This window comes from Halyomorpha halys, unplaced genomic scaffold (genome assembly GCF_000696795.3).
Source record: "Halyomorpha halys isolate HHAL.00 unplaced genomic scaffold, Hhal_1.1 Scaffold812.1, whole genome shotgun sequence".
Lineage (NCBI taxonomy): Eukaryota > Metazoa > Arthropoda > Insecta > Hemiptera > Pentatomidae > Halyomorpha > Halyomorpha halys.
In genome coordinates this window covers 204,915-225,890 of record NW_027110061.1, presented here as the reverse complement: position 1 = coordinate 225,890, position 20,976 = coordinate 204,915, and the positions used below count along the sequence as shown (strand labels likewise).

Sequence of the window (20,976 nt, the reverse complement as noted above, 5' to 3'; positions counted from 1 at the left end):
TCTTATCTATAGAGATGAAAGCCTTGTTAATTAAAGCCTATGATTTGTCATATCTATATATTGAGAAATATATAGATATCAGATCATAAGGTGTAGTGTGATTTATTGTAAATATTGAAGGCGTAAAGTATAGTATCAAGGCCCATTTTCACGGTGGTAGTATATAGTGATTCCTACCCTTCCATAGTGTAAATAGTATGACGGTTGTTCTCATGACTTCGTTTTCTCGTGACAGTACTCTGGCATTAGGTTTCGCGTAATTATTAACAGTATTTGTGGCGGCAATGGAACTGTTTATCAACTACCACAATTATGCACGTTCAGAGAGAACTATCAGACCTTATATGAACTATTGCTATCATCTTTGGGTATTAGTTGGGAAAACCTTTTTTCTCATTTAATTTTGTGTTTTGATTATTTCTTTAGTTAACCCATGGCTTGCTCACAATCATTTAAAACAAAGTGAAATAACCGATTTAAAGAAACTAGTGTTTCTTCAACTTCTTATATCATCAAAGAGAGTTGCTATTTTAGAAAATCTTCGTTGTCGTACTTTTTTTTTTCATCCCACGTGTCTTGAAGAGGTCAATCGGTAGAAAATTAAGACAATTGGAAACTAAAATGAATCTTATAATCATGAAGCCTCAGTTATGATGAAGGATTCTAAAAGGAAATTGAATTTCCAAATTCTTTTTTTTCTTCAATTTTCCATCATTCAAAATTATGGAGAAAAAAAAAATCATAAAACGTAAAATATTGATTGTAGCTTTTCGGAATTTACGCCTTTAGGAAGGGTCGGATCGATAAAATCAATCATTTTAAAATAAAATGTTCTATAAGAACTCTTCATTGAAATATCTTTAACAGAAAGAGTATTAGTAAAAAGTAGTTAAAAGTTTTTAAAGTAGACCATTACCATAAAAAAAGTTTTTAATTTTTTACAAACAAGGCCAAAATCATCTCATACCAAATTCTCAAGACTTCCGAAAAAAAAAGTCTTAAGATTTTTCTTTTAAATATAATTTCCTTAGCCTCAATCGAGAAAGAGAGCTGATTAAGTTTTTTTATTTCACATCAAACATCGGATAACACGATCTAATATTTATTGATTGTGAAGCCATTCTATACGTGTTCAACTGAAACCACTCTGTAAGCGAGTCTGATCGATATAGATCAGGGTTGTCCAACTGACAGCCCACGAAGTCTTATTAGAAAAAAAATGTTGATACTTCTTTTTAAATATTTTTTAAATTTAATATAAACAAACTTATACCAAATACGCTGATTCACAAATTAATTAAAATTCAAAGTTCGAATACATACCTATGTGAAAGTGTGTTCTTTTGATGAAGTTTAGATAAACCGAAATAGATATAAACTTTCCGATATACTTTTACTTCATCTAATGAAAAAGGCTTCAACAGAACTAGAGAACTTGTTAGTGGATCCAGATGTCAACCACAATATTCACTCTAAATATATATTTTGATTGTCATGGCAATTTTGTGAATCGATGGATAAAAAATATTTTGTATTTATATTTTCCTTATTCATTTATAATAAATACTTGGACAATATAAAAAAATAATATTATTTTCGGTCTTATTAATACCTTTACTTCAGATAGTTATTGATGCTTTATAATTATAAGTATGTAATTATTACATGCCCCCCCCCCCAACCTCGTTTAAGTTTTATTTTTGGCCCTTGACTCTTAGTAGTAAGTTGGGCAACCCTGAGATCATCAATGAATGTTTGTTGTCAACCTGAAAGTATTCCAATTCGACCTACCCGGGAATTTCTATAAGATAAAAATATTTCCGTATTTAGAAAAAATCTTAGGGATTAGAAATATTCGTAGTAATTATTATGAATGTTCCCTCCAATAAGTATTAATATAGAAACTTCAAAATAATTTTAGCTATATAGTAATTAAAGACGTAACTCTTAAAAGCACAATATTGATATTTTTTTATGCAACACTGCTATCATGCTATAATGCTATCAGGGCATTAACCCCTTAGATATATCGAAAAATACAATAGTTTTAATAGGATTCGAAGTATCTAATGATATTTTCTTATATTTGATATAAATCGGATTATATATAAACGTATATGGAAATGGAAATCTTGAGGATAGGGCACTTTGTGAGATCAGGGAAGGTAATAAAGGGAGTAACCAAAGCATAATCTTGCTGAGATAGGATACGGTCTAATGATAGCAAGGATATAACCGAGCTTTTTATAAGCTTCATATCGGGGATTACGGTATCTCCCTACTTCTATCGAGTAAATATGAATTTTTCTAACAAAAAAAAAAAATACTTCCTCCTTAGAAAAATCGTTTATACACCGATAACGATGAAATGAAGGAGTAAAGGAGAGGGTTATGTTTGCATAACGAAGTCTAATACTCTTTGGATTCGTTTAATATTAAAAACTTTGGATTATGACATCATTTTTTACGCTTTAATTTTTACTAATAATTAACATACGTATTCCATTCGATGCCTAATAAAATCGTAATTTCTTGTAGTGATTCAAATCGTAATTTTTAATATTTTATAATGAGGATATTTTCCTACGGCGAAAATATAATGAACGAATCAATGCGAATGCAAATATGTTTTTGAAAAATGTCCCTCCATAAAAGTGTAAGTATGAGGCTTGTTCAAACATGAGTGGAGTGTAACTGATATAATGAAAAAAATTCTAAAGTAACAGTAATTTTCAAATAAAACTTTTTATCAATTTATATCAACTCAAAATAACATAACAATGGTGTGCTATGTATTGAGGCATTAGCCAGTATTACAAAAACAATATGTTGTTAATTAAGGTTTTTTCGCCATCTGTTCCTATACCTGGCCAGAGTATCTTTCAAGGAACCTTTCACAGCGTCCCTGGATATGAACACATCTGTGTTCGGTTTGGCACATTCCCTGAGTCCCCTGAGAAACTTAGATTTACTAACCTTTAAGTGTTACAACAAAAACGACAGGTTTTGACAGACAGTTTTGACGAAGGATCATAATCCAATTAAGCAGGCCTGGGGAGGGGGACGCCTACCTCGGGAGCGTTCTGTTAGCTACGGCCAATGAGGAATGAGATTCAAAAATAAGGCAACGCCCCAAAAGAGAAGTGGGAGAAAAGGGGTGGAGAGGAAGACGTAGACGAGAAAGGACCAGGCTTGAGAGAGCAGCAAAGAGCGAAGATGCACTTCGACTAGACGAAGTCGTGAGAAGGGGCACGAGTATATTATAAAAAAAAATATTGAATCCAGAAATTATAATTATAGGAGGAATAGCATAAAATATATTCTTTAAAAAAAAAATTCTCTTAAAAACTTGAGAAGATTTTTTTCATTTATTTATTGCTATTTACAACTGTACATTCATATACATACATCCAGTAAATTTGACTTTAGTTTATAATGGAGTGATACAGGAGTAAAGAGAAGCTACCCATTGGTAAGCACTCTAATGACGTTTTTACATTAGTAGGTCTCGAAGCCATCTTATCCTCGGCGTATCGGAGGAAGGAAGGTTAAAAACTAGGTTTGGGAGTGGTTAGGGTGTTTATAATGGAAGGAATTGTATCTGGTTCGGGCTAATATCAGAAATACCTTAGGGGTTACATATGGAACATTAAGGTCTTTATGTGTGATTTTATTTGAGACAAAATAAGGAGCATTGAGGATTTTACGAAAGATTTTGGATTGTAAGGGTAAAATAAGAGAAGAATTCGAATGTTTAGTGGATCCCCAAAGCTCGACTCCGTATGTCCATATTGGCCTTATGATTGTCATGTAAATCGGTCTTTTGTAATGAATTGGAAGTTTGTACCGTTTGTCTAGTAAGTGCTATTCCTCAAATAGTTATTTAGTATAAACAGAGGCTTAAAAATTAAAATTAAAATTTTTGTTCATTGCATGAGTATGAAAAACCCATGATAAGCATTTCCTATCAGTTAAATGATGATCAGAACTCATACTGGGGCCCACCTACTAATATTTTCAACCACGAAATAATTTCCATGTTAATTAATTTACACGTTTCAGTGTCTCTTGTGTCCAAAAAATTATTTTAAAAATATTAATTATTTTATTTGTATCACATTATCTCTGGCTACCAGGTTTTCGTAAACTACTTTATTATTTCAAATTAATTATAAATTATTATTGTTATTAATTATTATAATTATAAATTATTTCGTAAACTATTAACTTCCAATGAGAGTCATCTTATTATATGTTACAAAGAGAAAGTGTCCTAATATAAGACTGTACAGTGATTGTTTTACTAATTTAAAAAAAAAGTTATTTTTAATGAGAATTGATAAATTATTATTTTAATTTTTCTAAATATAAAATAATGATATATAAAAATGTAACTATATAAATTATATATTACATTCACTACGTTGAGTTCAATCCTTTTTTTTTTAAATATTTTAATTCAAATTCTTCTTTTGTTTTCAATTAACTATTTAACTATTTTGAGTTGAAAAATGCACTAATTTTTCTTGCATTAACCCGCAGATTTATTTTTATATTTCGTTGAATTAATATTTATTTTATTTAAAGTAAAGAAAAATATTGTTTTAATTATTAAAATTTCAAATAATAAATTTAATTAATCAAATATGCTCATTACAACAATTTCATATCTCCACCATCTAGAAGCTATTGAATATTTACAACAAAGGCTGGGAGCACAGTTACTTCTCAAGGGGCACAACTTGGTTAACTGCTAACAACTTGTTAATTAGGATTAATAATTACGCAATTGTATATAAGCCTGTAACTTGGCGTAACCATGGACATGTAACCTTGTTTACTTCCAAGGCAACAAGCCATTACGTAAACAATACATTTGCAACAAGATAGTGTAATAGAAAACCACAATTTAATAGTACAAAAGTAGTACACAACAAAACTTAAAAAAACAACAAGAAAAAAAAAATCATTGCTTCACTAACAGCAAAATTAAAATGTGAGGTAATAATCTCTGAAATGAAGTTACTACCTGTAAAGAAGGCGAACATAAAATTAGTGTTGTTAAAAACGCTAAAATACGAATTTTCATAAAAAAAACAAAAATATTTTTAATAGATGCACTTTGCAATGTCAATCGGTCCAAATTGTTTCAACTGTATACTCATATCAGGTAAATGCCAAATATAAATTTTCTGTACCGGTCAGATGATATATTTTTAAATTTTATCAAAAATGCATACTTAAGGATTTTTAAGGAAACAAAATACGAATCTGACTCACACCAAATAAAGTATTTTCTTGGTCTACTTTATAGTTTCTTTTGGTTTTCGTGATTTTGTATACATTTAAACATATTTTAACGACTAAAAGATGCCTTTTTGTTATTCTGCATCATAAAACACATAGATTAGTAGATCATTACATCTGATATGACATAATAAGAGTACTGAAGTAATTCAGACCGACTGGCCTAGGAAATCGGTATAAATATTCTTTATGGAGAAATAAAGTTAATATTCGCGTGTAATAAACTGAAAACAGAAAATGTTAAATTAAAGGAAAAAGCTATGATTTTATATAAAGAAAATAATACAAAGAAAAGAAAAAAAATTAAGTCGGTTTACATATCAGAAAACAGTGAATTTTAAGTAAAATTAATTTATGAAGAATATGGGATAAAATAATCGTTGACAATATAATTGACCTTGACATAATAATAAATGAAATAGGAATTTCAACTAACATATAGTTGAAATAAATAAATTAAATGCCTGACCTGAGGTATGATAATTTATTAAAAATATTGTTATTTGTTTACAATTTTTAAATACCATATGTATAATAAAAGCTGTTTATGGTAGATTGTCGTAGAGGATGCCCAAATTGGCCGAAACTTCGGACTTATAAAGAAAAATAAATTGTTTTGAGACTAAATTTGATAAAATTTATTTTATTTTATCGTTAAACAAGAGTTTAAATTAATCGAAAAATACATATTTTTTACTCGCAATTTTCGCCTTGTTAGAACCTTCGTTTTTTTGTTTTGTTTTTCGAAAATTAAAAATCCCCATGTGCTTAGATTCCCTTCCTTAGTTATAAAAAAAGTAACACTATCATGTCCGATTTAGTTGAAATAAAAAAATTATTACATCTTCGCTAATTATTTTATGTTAGTATTTAAATTATACCTAATAATATCCTTATTAGTATGATATGCCTTATAACTATGTAGTGTTTTTGAGTTGCATTGCTAGTTAAAAAAAGGTTTTTCAGTCTTATCGGACATTATTCCTATGTTATTTAGAATATATATTCGATTATAATATATATTTTCCAAAAAAAGCCATAAGTTCTAAAATACATTCATCAAAAATAACCAGATAGTTGGAGTTGGCAAAATTGCAGTTGAAGAAGGCCCGAGGCAAGAAGAGGTTCCCGAGGGGGCGATGTGTAATATCTGAAAGGGATATTTGTTATGCAGGCGATAGTCCACGGCCCTCCAGTAACTTATCCAAGCTCACAGCAAACTTTTTCACTTGTCACAACTCCTCCAACAAGTCGAGAAAAAAATGAATTTCACAGCTTACCTGATTTATGCTGTCGGAACCGTTTTTATTATATTTCCACCGGAGAATCGATAGATTCGAGAGGCAGTTTTAGATTTGGGGCCCCTTTTCGGGAAGGGGCCACGGTCTATTGGGATCCGAGGTCACAAAAGGTCTCGAGCCTCGGGCTTTTATCTCCAACTTTCTTCCTTTCACCTCTCCGCTTCCTCCAGGCTGAGTGCTTATTGTCCCAGATTGTCTGGAGCGCGGCTGGTTCTGTAATATATCACCATGGGCTCTCCGTAGGCGTTAATTATGTCGTAGCTTAATTAAGTTGAAAAGGAAAATAATGGACTGCATTGGTTTAAGTAACAGTGAATTTACATTTTTTTTTTAAATATTAATCTTATTTTATTATTATTAATTTTTTTCTGTAATTGTCTATTTATTGTTTGTATATTTTTATATATTACTGCATTTTATGTTTACGATTTTTTTATATTTATTAATATTTAAACTTATTACTTATTAAATATCAATAAAAAAAAATTCCCCATTAAACCCAAATAATTTAATAAAATTATATAATAATATTTTTTAATCTTATTTATAACATTTCTTTTTTATACATACATATACTCTTCAGATTTTCGCAACATTTCGTTTCTTGTCCATTAGCATCTTCTATACCCCAATCACATTATAAATATTGTTTGTTTTCATAAAAACTACTCTTTGAAGTATTAGCTATAAATGTATTTATTTTTTTCCCAGCTATTCTTTCTTGCTAGGTATTTTTTCTAGGGGTTTTTACATCTGCAATATATAAAAAATATTCTCACAAGATTTATTTCTAATCTGTTAAAATAACATAAAATAATTTTTACTAATATTTTTTTTTATTATTATATGCTTAAAATAACAAGGAGGAGGAAGGTTATGCACGTGGGATCACCAATTTCAATAAACATTGAAATCGCCTTTGCTCTGCAAGTACAATCCGTAGTATATAATAAACATTAAATGATTACATATCAATAGATTGTTTATTTTATTAAATTTATTTAAGTGTACAAAAACTAAACCTTGCTTCTCGTAAAGTAAACAAGAAATTTTTTTTTGTGAAAATCAGATTCGTTTTCTGCGTCTCCTGAAACCCTAAAATACGAATTTTCATATATATCAAAGATTAGACTTTTTTTTTTAATGTTGACGAAATAAATTCATAATTCCTTACAATGCGATCCAAATCCAATGTAATTACAGCTGTTGTAAAACCGAATTTCCGCTCTTTCAACCCGTATGAATATTGCTTACTTACACATCACTAGTAGTTTGCCTTAGTTAAAAATAGTATAAACGAACTAAAAACAATTTTCACATTTTACTATAGAAATCTATTTTAAGCTTGATCGCTAGGAAAAAAAACTCTATTAATCTAATATAAACGAATATAATCCTGCATAATTATCGTTATAATAAATTACAAACTACAATATTATGCATGTGAATGTAGCATAAGCAATCCATTTTGAAAGTTGTTGTACATCCTTTAAGCCTCGACAAGGGTAAAAATTTCCTGTTGTAATTCTTCTTAATCCCTTCTAAGCCCTCGTCCTTTTGTTTTGTCTTCAGATCTTTGCAGTTCCCCACTATCTTTCTGAAGAACCATTTTTTAACTTTTCCTAAACGGTTGAAAGTCTTTTTATTAACACTTTGATTAATCATGTCCTTAATTTCTAATTAATAGGCTAGTAGCAAAGGTTAGTTCTTTTTTGTTTCTATTTGTATATAATTATATTTTTTTATGTTAGCGGAAGTAGTGAATGAAAGCTAAGCTTGTTAACAACGAAAAACAAATAATTCGATTTCTAGAAATTCGTGTTCTCTTCAATTCAGTCAATTCGATATCAAGGATCTTAAGGTTTTACTGTTACTAGCAAAGCAGAAATTGCATACAGAATTTAATAAACTCAGTATATATTAACTTTGTAAATTTTAATGATTAATATCTCTGAATATTAAGAATTAAGAAATGAGTTTCTTGTAAAGAAAATATTAATATATAAAGTTTTATACAAATGATTATACCTCATGTAACAATAAAATTTGTTTTTTTACAATCAAATATTCATTATCCCACACCCTCTTCGCTTTTTATTTTTTTTTTTTTAATGTTCATGAAACCTTTAAATTAAATTATATTACTATTACAATTTAAAATTAAGAGAATATCGATCATAGTGATTGAGCTAGGCGCTTTTAGTTTTTAATAATGGAAAGGTATTTATTTTCACTTTCACATATGCAAAGTATATAGTAAGGAAAACTATTACGATTGTGAAGTTTTTTAATGATCAGTAAAAAAATTACACAACGGTTATTTAAATTAATCATTTATTTCATCTGATAATCACACATAAAGAATGTCCCTTTGATGGTTCTTACCAATCCTAAGAGAGTTAGAATAAGAATCTATATTACAAAAAATTGAAAATTATCACTCGAAAAAAAAATAATAACTAACGTATCCCACACCTGCCCTAACATACCTTTGGAGCCCTGCAACCCCGCCTTTTTGGTTTCACTTATTCTGGCGACTTACCTCTACATTATACTCCTTCATCCACAGTTCCGATTCACACAATTCCTAGAGATTTTTTGTTTCATTATTATTTTATTTTATTTTTTTCATTTTCTTCATGAATAATAAGCTTTCTAGCTTTTCTAGTGAAGAAGTAAATAAAAATCTAAACCATTAGTACCACATTTTACTAAAATACCATTTGTGCTTTTTCTGAGTTTCTATACTATAAATAAAATCCGTGACTAGCAACGCGAGGTAGTGAACTATAATTTATACAAATAATATACTACTAATATAAATAACAACATTTTCTTCAGGAAATAAACCGATATAAAAAATGTATAGGTAGAACCTTTTGTGATATTAATCTGATTAAAGTTTTAAACTTCAATGTGTTAACTTTACTAAATTCCTCTTTTTGTAGAATCTATAAAACATAAATCTCAACAAGATCAAGCGATAGATATAAAAATTAAAAAGAAAACGCAAGACTTATTTAATGAATCTTTATAATTGATATTTTTTCAAATAACTGTCTGTAATTTTGCTTTTCTCCACTCAGTGACTTTAATTTCATTATATTCCGAACATCTCTTGCTATCTATGTATTATTTAGGTACACATAGCCATTTATTTATATTGTATTTTTATTTTTAGTAATGTTCATTTCATCCTCCTTTAAGTTTGATAATTAACGTTTTAAATAATTTGCTTCATAACCTGTAGTTCACTCATTTCATGCATTCGTTTGTTGTGTTTCACTGCTAAATTTTGTAACAGTCTATATTGATATGTATTGAAGTATTAACAATTGTGGACAGTTTTTGCCATATGTTCCAATACCTGGCCGAGTAGGATACCTAAGGAAAATAGAAACTTGTGTTGTACCACATTAGTCTTCTACCAGAGTTTTTCACACCTGGTGCAAAAGGTTTTAAAGCAAGTAAATACCGAAAGCGATCATTTCTGCTTCCCACCCCCTCTTAAGGCATAGGATAGACGCTCACCTAGTGGGCGTGGAGACATTATAGCCAATGAGGAAATACGATTCCCAAAAGGCAACGCCCCTTTTTGGAACAAGTGCGGGCGGAGACAGAACCGGGAGGACAGAACTCACAGACACATGAAGAAGCAGCAGAGATACAGAAGTAAGAAGACGAGCTAGAGAAGAGGTCCTAAGAAGGACTCTTCAGAAATGGAACTCCACGGCTATTTAGATGCATTAGGTAACAATTCATAATGTAAACAATATTTTATGACAAACTAATTATTTGGATCATTTCAATCACTTTATAAATTCATTTTAAGGCAATCATACACTAATTTTTTTTTTTATAATTTATTTATTGTTATTTACTACTGTATACATATATACATCAAGTAAATTTGCTGTAAGTGATATTATGACATGATACAAACATTTGGAGAATTGATGAAACTCCATTGATAGAGCTCCAAAAACACTTCTAAAGGAAAATATCTCGAGGCCATCTTCTTTTCAGACGCCTAGGAGGATTATTAGGTAGTGAAGGAGAAGCCAGGTTAGAAACGAGTTGGTTTGGGTGGTTGGGAAGTTTATTATGGAAGGATTAGTATCTGGTTCTGGCCAAATCAGCAACATAGGGGACATTGAGGTCCTGATGGATGATTTGATTTGTGACAAAGTAAGAAGCATTAAGGATTTTGGACTGTAAGGATTGGATTCGAGAGGAATTAGATGGTTTAGTGGAGCCCCATAGCTCAATTCTGTATGTCCAGATAACACTAAATTTAAATAAATGTTTTGTTCCTCGATATGGTTTATATACTATTATTTTACCTAATACCACCCCTTATTATATTATATATTTTCAATGATAACAATAAAAGTATATAAATAAAAATGTGTTCAATTAGTAACTGGTAAACACACAAAAGGCCTTTGGAAAAGAATCTAGTTATAATTATAGTTTTGCTGGACTCAATATAAATTAATTAATTAACTTATTTTTGGATAATTGCCTTCAGAGATTATCCTGGCATCCCGAATAAATTTTAAGATAGATACATAGAAATACCTTATTGTTATTATATCATTAGTTGCCTTTTTTAAATTACCTATATTCCAGTTTTTAGTTCAGTTTTTCAGAGAATTTGTATTTCTATTTGTATATCTAATTTTAGCTAGTCGTTACATCAACTGCAACGCCCTCCCAATAATTAAAACTGTTACAAATAGATATTTGATTTTCTATTAATTACTTTTGTATTATTTTGGCACCGACTGAGAATTATTGACATCTGGTCGGACCAAATTTATTTAAAAAAAAAAAGGATTAAAAAAAGTTTTTTATTCGATTAATCCTAAGTATATGTTTTTGAAATATGACTATAAAATCCCCAATACGAGCAACTAAGTAGTCAAGATTCAATAAAAGATGAATTTAGAGTAAATACCCAGCGACACTCGAGATTAATTCTAAAACTACAATCCATTACAGAGACCTAATTGCCTTTAAATATTAATTGTTGTTTAACTAAGGGTGTAATGCTTAATTACAGTGGTTAATTAAACTATTACATAATCGGTCACCAGGTGGCCTCCACGACTGTAACTATTCATAAAGCAGAACATAATACGTTATTTTATTTTTTCTTAATTATTCGGATTTTTTTTTCTTTCAGAATTTAAAACATTTGTTACCAGGTATGAATCAAAATAAACAAACTTAAAAAAAAAAATATGAGTTTTCCTAATATACAAGTGGCATGCAAATATAAACAAGAATTTTGAATTCTTGTGTGAATGATGACTTTATTGTGTCAATGGGTAAATTTGGATCTTGGGTAGAACGGTAAAGGAAAACTATGAAATGATTTTTTTTTAATTTAGGATTTTCGAAACATGCAGTGGACTTGCTTAACCTAAATTTTGTGTGGCTTCCTTTCTGACCACCCTTCTCAAGCACTAAAGGGCTTCCTTTCTTGGACGGTGCCTCATAAAGAAATCTTCCATTTCATTGTTCTATGTTTTCCTTGGTCAAACTCGTCTTGTTTCATCATCTATTTGCTATGTTCCACAAATGTACTTCTCTTAGAAAAAAATCCTACAGGAATTCTTTTTAAATATCCATACTTCAGGCGCTGTTCCTTAATGTCTTTCAGAATGATTTTTTTTTTCACTTCCTCTTATCTCTTTCTATAACGTTCTTACTTTATCCATTCTAGGATTCCTGCAGCTCGTCACTAGTAATCCATTTCTGTAAGAAATTCCTGAAGAACATTCAGCACTAGTGCTCTTAACATCATGATTCGGGAAAAGAAGATAGTTAAAAATACACGGAAGAGTAAAGAACAAAAAAGAAATAATAAACTGGTCAAAGCTTAACCTTAAGCTTCTACCATCTTCAACTTCCCGAGTTTCGGCACCAGAAAAGAAACAGAGATAACTTGTACGACTTTCGTAACAAGACTGTTTATTCAAAAGAATAATCCTCCACATAGTCTGTTGTTTATATTTCAAGATGGTATTAAGGTTCATATTGCCATAATCCGATCCTTAAATATGTATATGTGTCTGTGAATGTATATAAGACCTACACTATTTTTGAAACATTAAATCACTACAGTGAATTTTGCGCTCGACTAATATTTAGAAAGAATAAATATTTCAGAACTTCCATTCCGTATATTTTAATATTATATTGAGTTGGATGTAAATATTGAAATAACCGTCATTGATATGCACTAGGCTAAAATAATATCGGAAGAGCTCGGTATCCTATCATTATATATTTTCATTTTAAAGGTGAAAATCCCTTTGGCATTTAAATTTATAAATTATCAGATGAATAATATAGCATAGGAATATTTAAATTACTTATAGTTTCACATCAAGAATACTTTTGAATTAAGTATGCTTTTTGTTGATTTTCTATTATATTTTTGTCTAAATTTAATTAGTCTGACAGTCCCTAAATTTCGATTTTATTTTTTATTTTTTTTTTATTGACAGGATAACTTCATTAACAATGTTTCTAAAAATTTAACATTGAGTAACTGGTTAAGAATATAATTTAAATTTTAGTAAACTTATATTTTTATTAGATTATTGATTTAATATATTGATTTTTTGGGAATGCTTTATATTATTACTAACACAAACTCCAATGATCCACTGTTACTCTCAGCTATTTATTTTAATTAATATCCAACGTTTCGGCCCTTTGACCATTCACGAGGAGACAACCTTAATCATTAATGCCATAATACATTAAATTGTGTTTTTTTACAATTGTTGGTATTGTTAATGAGGTTATAGAAATGGAAAAAAAATGTAGAATAGTTTCGTATTGAAATTATGTGGTTTATATAAGACATGGACAATTGGGCTGCAAAAAAAAAAAAAAAATATGACTTCAATGATTATGGTTGTCTCTTTAAGAATAAACAAACGAAACGTTGGAGGTTTGTTAAGATGAATAGTTGAAAGTAAAAGCGAATCATTGAAGTTTATGTTAATAATTATCTTTTTATATTTCTAAAACACTTTTATGAAACAAAAATGTTGAAATTTTGCAACGAGAGACAATATTAAAAGTACTTTCCAGAAAACATATTAAAATTTGACGCAATCAAATTGTCTACTGAAAGACTCATTTGAAAATTAGTAAAGGCAGGTATTGCCTTAATGAATAATTTAGAAATATCTGTTTTGAAACTAGAAAAGAATAATTTCAACTATAAGTAGAGTGAATGAAAGTGAAAGAGAAAGTTGTGTGATGGGCGCACCACACCATATTTATTTTATTCGAATCATAAGTTCTGAATTTACAAAATAAATCTCAGTTTAACTTTAAAAAATCTTAACCTGCCATTGTTAGCCATGTTGAGTAACAAGATAAATTGGCCTCTTATAAATTAAACCTCACATAAATTGGCTGAAATGGTTGAACAAGGGTTTGGTTACCTAAACCACGACCGATGCTTCAAACGCTTTCACTTTAGGGTAGAAAGAGCTTTAGTATTAATTACAGACAGCAGATGCCACCAAAACCACCTCGAGGTAAATTTAATTTTCGTCAAGAAACTTCAGATAGTAAAACCTTTGATCGAGAAGAGTAGAAGAACCTGAGACGAGAGCACTCGAGTAGACTGTCAGCGAAGACCACTTCGGGGTCATCTTTCTCTTTCCATTATCGGGACTCTCTATTTGTGCACTTTTCGCTGCGTCGAGTACCCAGGACAATGGGTTCGTCATCGTTTTAGATCAAGAGTTACTGGAGAAAAAAGAGAGAGAAAAAAAAGATGGAAAAACTACGAGCAGACTTGGTGAAAGATCGTTTAGGGACTCCAAACGATCTTTCAGATTCATTAATTGCTACAAAATTATAATAAATTGATTTTTTTTTTAAATCTTTACATTCTCAATCTGAAAGTGAATTAAAAATCAACTATACAAATGAAGATTTTTGTAGCTGGCCTAGGATCTTCAAGAATAAAATTGATTTTTATTCACTATCACAGTAAAAAAAAAACTACCGAGTCAGTGAGTATTTAGAGTAAATATCACAGAGCCCCGGTGAAAGTATAAAAGAGAGAAATTAGACAAGGGGTATTAGAAAATGTCAATACCTAATAGGTAAAGTTGCAAGAAATAAAAATTGAGAATAAACTTCAATTTTCTTTTTGTCAACTAAACAGAATATTTATATCGTGGTGTTTCGGTGAAGGAGCAGTATTAAAACTATGTCAGGTTGTAATAATATTATAAAATGATTAACTACGTTTTAACACTTATTTCATCTTTCAAATTCGTTTGTAAGCATTGTAAGCCATTTTCATGGTTTTACTCCCTCACAACCAAAAGTAAAAAAAAAAAAAGAAAGTGGATAACTAAAGAAGAAAAAAGGAAAAATGGATAACACCGATTCGAAAGAGAAATGTTGAGATCACTCGATCTTACCGATCGCTTGATTGGGTACGGAGGAATTTCTCAAAAACTTAATTTGGAAAACATCATTAATTCATCGAAATTTTATAGAGTGTAACTACGAATTTACTGCAGCAGACTTTTTAGTTATTAAAATTAAAAAAAACAAATAAATAAATTCTAATAAAACAAATAGAAGCAGATGTTAAAACTTACGGTTTTGTTCTGCAAGCAGCACTGAGTAGTTTCTGGAAAATATAAAAATAAAGGAACTTAGTCAAGTTATTATAATAAAAGAGAGGGAGTCATAAAACTGGTAAGCGTTTGGAAAATTTGTTTAGTACAAAATTATTAAAACATTAAGTATTAGTTAAATAAATCAAATGGTATACTTGTTAAGTCTCAACACTCTTTATCGACAGTCGAACTTTTCGGCCAATTCGGCCATCCTCAAGGACAATCTTTTTTTTTTTTTAATTATTTATTTAAAGTAATTTACAACTCTACAAAATAATACAATAGGTAAATATGTAGTAAGAACAATCTTAAATATAAATTTATACCTCATCCAAATTTAAAAATTTTGCAGGCTATTGTGCCCTGGTCATTAATTATAAGTCAAATCACCCTTTTTTTGACAACTTAAAACTTTTAATTTTAGATCAACTTACACTATCAACTATCACATAAATAAACTATTTATAACAAATATGACAGTTGAAAGTATAAGTTAATTTATTGTAATTTAATGTATAATTGTAAGTTAATCTAAAATTAAAAGTTTTAAATATTAATGAATAGCCTGCAAAACATTTTCAAATTTGGACGTGAGGTGTAAATTTATATTTAGGATTGTCCTTGGCCGAAACGTTGGACAGTAGATATGATAAAGAGTGTTGGGACTTAACAAGGATACCATTTGATTTATTTAATAAATAAACACCAATCTCAAGAAATTGAATAAATTATATTTAATATAAGTATTAGTTCAAAAAAGAAGTTAGTAAAATAAACTAATATTTTAGAATTTAAGAAATTTATACAAAATCTCATAATCTTTAAATCATAAATCCTCTTTTTTTTTAGGTATAAAAGAAGAGGCACTAGTCCGAACTAAAAGGAACATATTGAAGGGACTGCAGCTAATTGAAATCTGTTAGGGAAGGTTTTTTGTCTCTTCAATTGGGAGGAAGGGGGGTGGGAGAAGCAAAACTGTATCCTGGAACTTGGGTGGGGTCCAACTGGAAAATTTAAACTGAAGTAAATTATTGATTTTCAGTTGGCCTCGTGGTACAGGAGAGTATTTCTTTGGAGGCTTTGGTTATAAGAACAAATTTCAAACCTTATATTAAAAAAAAAAAAAATTAAAAACAAAAAGGTTTTGATAAAAAAAAAAAAAAGAAATTCTTCTTTAAAATATATTTTGTAATACAAACGTTATGTCACTAAGAAAGCTATGTATTTTAATATTTAAAATCAAATTCACATCTCAAATTAAAATTTTATTTATTTGATAAAGACAATTTATGTATAACCATCTTTTTGTTCATCATCCACTTTTATTTCATGGTTATGGCTATGTATATCCCCTGGATACTTTCAATAGAAAAAACAATAGATTTCGTTAAAATAAATAATTATTACAAAAATGTAATAATCACTTATTACAATTAAAAATTAGTTTATACATACATTATGAAAATTTTCTGCTTAACCAATCTTTTTTTCGAATTCTATAATTTGGAGTATGAATACTCATAACTTTATTGTAAGCGGGCTTAACTCAAAATTGTTCTATTTCCAACTAACCTAACCACTATGTATAGTTGAATTTAGAGTTCTATATTTTAGAAAAACGGGATATACAACCGAAATCAACCTCAAGGGTATATTTTTAAATAACTACTATTTCGTGTTCTGAAGACACAATACGAAGTATAAATTAATACTGATCTTGAAATAATCGTTTTCTGCAGCAGAACTGTTCTTTTCTAATGTTATTTCGACTTACTTTACACAAATTATCCATATTTTTGGTCTAGGATAAGATTTCTTAATGTTAATTATTTAAAATTTATTGATTAGAACAACATTCCTAAAATATTTTGTTTAGAGGAAAACTCAATTCAGCGTTATTATTCAGTAATGATCTCACCCAGAGCAAGAAGCTGCCGCTTGCCGGTCAAGCCAACTAACCTGAAACTCAATATAACAAATTTAAGAGAGTAAACAGACTTGAGGTCAGAAGTATATATTTTGTGTTAAAATATAAAATCGCAATGAATGAGTTGCTTAATGCCAAACTCAAGCAGAGAGAGGAGGAAGAAAAATAACTAAGATATTCAATACACAGTTTAATATATTAATATTAATTATTATTATATATTAAATTAATACATCCACTTTATCGACCTGCTCCTCTTCAAAATTAAAATTGTTTCTTTACCAACCAAGGCTTTACCACGGTTTAAAGGAATCAATGTATGAGAATTGACGAATGGAGATGGGAAGAGAATTCCAGAAGGAGGTTGCACGTATGACGAAGGATTTGATTAAGAAGACGGTTCTATAGAAGGGCAAATATAAATCATTCGGTTGGGATCTTGTGTGTTAACATGCTATGTACTGCCTTGAGATATAATCGGGATGCCAGGATAATCGCTGAAGGCAATTATCCGAAAAAAAGTTAATTAATTAATTATATATTGAGTCCTAAAATACTATTATTATGATTGGATGCTTTTCCAAAGGCTATTTGTGTGCTTACCAGTTTACCAATTAAATACCTTTATATTTATAAAATGTTGTTACCATTAATTATATAATATAATAAAGGGTGGTATATTGGGTTATATAATAGTATATAAACTACATAAAGAAACTAAGTATTTATTTACAATGTATTACTATGATTAAAATGATTCTAATGATTCAAATAAACGGTTGTCATAAAATATCGATTATTACATTATTACTTATTGTTAGATTTATACTTATAGCTCCTGATACCGTGGGATGTAGTTTCGTAGTTGTTATGTTCATAAGGGATGTCCAGGTCTCGTGGCCCTTCTTACAACTTCGTCTGGTCGAAGTGCATCTTGCTCCGCTCCGGCTTCTGCTGCTCTCTCAAGCCTGGTCCTCTCTCGTCCAAGCCTTACTGTTGACTATCCCTTTTTTCTGATCTCGCTGCCCCAATCCTTTTCTTCAACTTCCCTTTTGGGGCGTTACCTTATTTTTGAATCTCATTTTTTATTGGCCATCGGTGACCGAACGCGCCCGAGGTAGGCGTCCCTCTCCTCAGGTCCGAGAGTGGGTGAGAAAGTTTGACATGTCTAGGAAGGGCCTGCACCTGCTTAATTTGATTCTGGTCCCTCATCACAACCTGTCATTTTTTGTTATGACACTTAAAGGTTAGGCAATCTAATTTTCTCAGGGGATTCTGGTAATGTGACAAACTTAACACAGACGTTTTCATATCCGGGGACGCCCTAAAGGGTTCGTAAAAGGATATCCTGACCAGGTATAGGGACAGATGACGAAACACCTTAATAATACCCAGGATTGTCAAAAGGTTAATACATATCAAACGAATGCATGGATGAACGAAGAGTGGGGGATCAATATACAGAGGATTATTATAATTCAACATAATTCATGATGAAATATTTAATTTTTATGATAAATTTTTTGTTATTAAATCAGTACCTAGGATCATTTTAGTATTTTTGTGATAATTCGTATAAGCGGAATTAAATCTTGATTGATATAATTTTTTTTTTATTAGTAGCATACGTTTCTCTTAGCAAACATACTAATTAATTTTAAATTACGAATATGTCCCAACACACCGTCGTGAATGTTTTAACGTTCAACGCTCTGAATTCCATAAGGCCTGATTAACGAACGTGCAGATGACTAAAGTATGCAAAATTTAATTTACCGTCCACGCTTTAAAATAGCTCTGTATAAACATGGGGACCATTTTTCACTCCGTGCTCAAATCGCAGAGATATAATGTGTTTCAATTTACGAGATACACCTGTCAAAAGAAAATCTACCCCAACTGGGTGGTATATGACTATTATAAAAACTAATAGTCGTAGTTTTTAATTAACAGATCCATTTATATCCATAACTTTTCCATTTGGCAATAGCCTGATAAAAAGTTTCCCTATGAATGAGTAATGGCTTCATAGAATTCGAGGCGTATTCTCCCCCACACAAATCATTTAAATATAACGATAATTATTTTTTTATAATGAATTATTTGTAACTTACCAATAAAGAGTAAGATCATATAAAATATAATTTTCTTCATGCAGTATGGAGGTTTCATTGTTCTGTCCATTAATATAACCAACGATAGATATATTTCTACGTGTGTTATTTATTCTACGTATTATACTTACCTATAACATTAATTCTTTTAAAATCGTCGGTTTCAAAAATGGAGGATAATGTACTTCCACCAATTTGTCTAAAATGCTAGGAGGATCATTTAATACAAGATCGGCCAGGTAGGCCTTTTTTTTGTGTGGGGGGTTAGTCTCAGACACACCTAACTAAATCAAATGCTATAAATAAAACAAAACATTAAGATAAAATAAATAGATTAAAATAATAATTGTTAATAAAAGATAAAAGTAAAGTTAATTACAAAAACAAAGACATTAGTGGATTTAACAAAATAAATAATGGACTTCTGATAGAAAAAAAGATAGTAAATTTAAGAAAAGGATGAAGTGAAAAAATAAAAGAAATTAAGATAAAATACAATTTTAGAATGACAATAACTGAACTGATAAATATAGAATTTTTAACAGCCTGGGCTTCAGTCTTCGGATTGTGGTTGGGTTTCCCAAGTTAGGGCACTGCTCCTTTAACTGTAGGTAACTGGGAGTGGAACTTCATGAGCCTTTTTTGTTGTAATCCTCTATTGTCTCTATTTGTAATTCCTAATACATGTAAACATGATATTGAACAGTTCTGATACAAACTTAGTTTGATAGCACTCGGGTAGCAGTCAAAAGAGGTACCCTAAATAGAAGAAAAATAGTAAATGGATAACTAGCAATAAATAAATAAACTCTTTTCAACACGAAAAAGTTTAAGTGAAAAAAAAAAAGGTTGCGTTCAATAAGTATTATAACTTAATAATTCCAGTTGTACCTTGGCCACCAATAGCTGATCTGAAGTGCAAACATGCAACCGGAGCAGGTTAAGATCAAGCCTCTTCTCCGGAATCCAAAGTTATAGTAGTCATTCGACACAAATTTTAATAGACGATTGGCATAACTATACCCACAATTAAGTTGTCAAACGTCGCCTTCATACATCTATATGCCTCCACATAGCTGTCTTACTGAATGATCCTCAAGAATCATAAAAAGTATGAATCAATTAATATTTATATGAATTTATCAATGGTATCATTTTAACACTCCCTCAAGATTCAAGACACCTGAATCACACGTCATATGTTTCGCTGTAATCTGGTTACCCTTACGACTACTAAACACTTTACTGGCTAGTGTTGAGTGGAAAAGTTGCACCGGGATCGAATGAGTGCTGTTATCATCATTCGCACACCAACTGACAGCTCTCGGGGGAGATTCGATGACAGCGAAGTGGTGGTGAGATTTCTCAGATAAACCTTTTTGTATTTGCTTATGAGAGATCCAAATCATTGTATCTATCTCTTACATTGCTCCCTTACGGGATTAGCATTGTTCTATAAACCATTATATGTATTCGCCGCTAACCAAAATATGTTTCACAATTTCATTTGAACTCTTATGAAGATGCAATAAAGGGCACCCGGTCGTAATGCATGTATTGGGCCTCTGCCATTGCTGGGCTAGTTTATGGAGTCAACTTTATACAATTTAATTCGAACCTGATATAGTAATTTTATAATTATAAAAGACGAAAGA

General features: G+C 30.1%; 1 protein-coding gene across 1 annotated transcript in view; it reads right to left on the bottom strand.

Annotated features, from left to right (window-relative positions):
- LOC106686361 (acid sphingomyelinase-like phosphodiesterase 3b) overlaps window positions 1-20,976 on the bottom strand; it is a 483,558-nt gene that overhangs the window by 402,623 nt on the left and 59,959 nt on the right. Inside the window, exon 2 of the mRNA XM_014429614.2 lies at window positions 15,260-15,291. The gene's annotated coding sequence lies outside the window, so the exon portion shown is untranslated. The remainder of the gene's footprint in view (window positions 1-15,259; window positions 15,292-20,976) is intronic.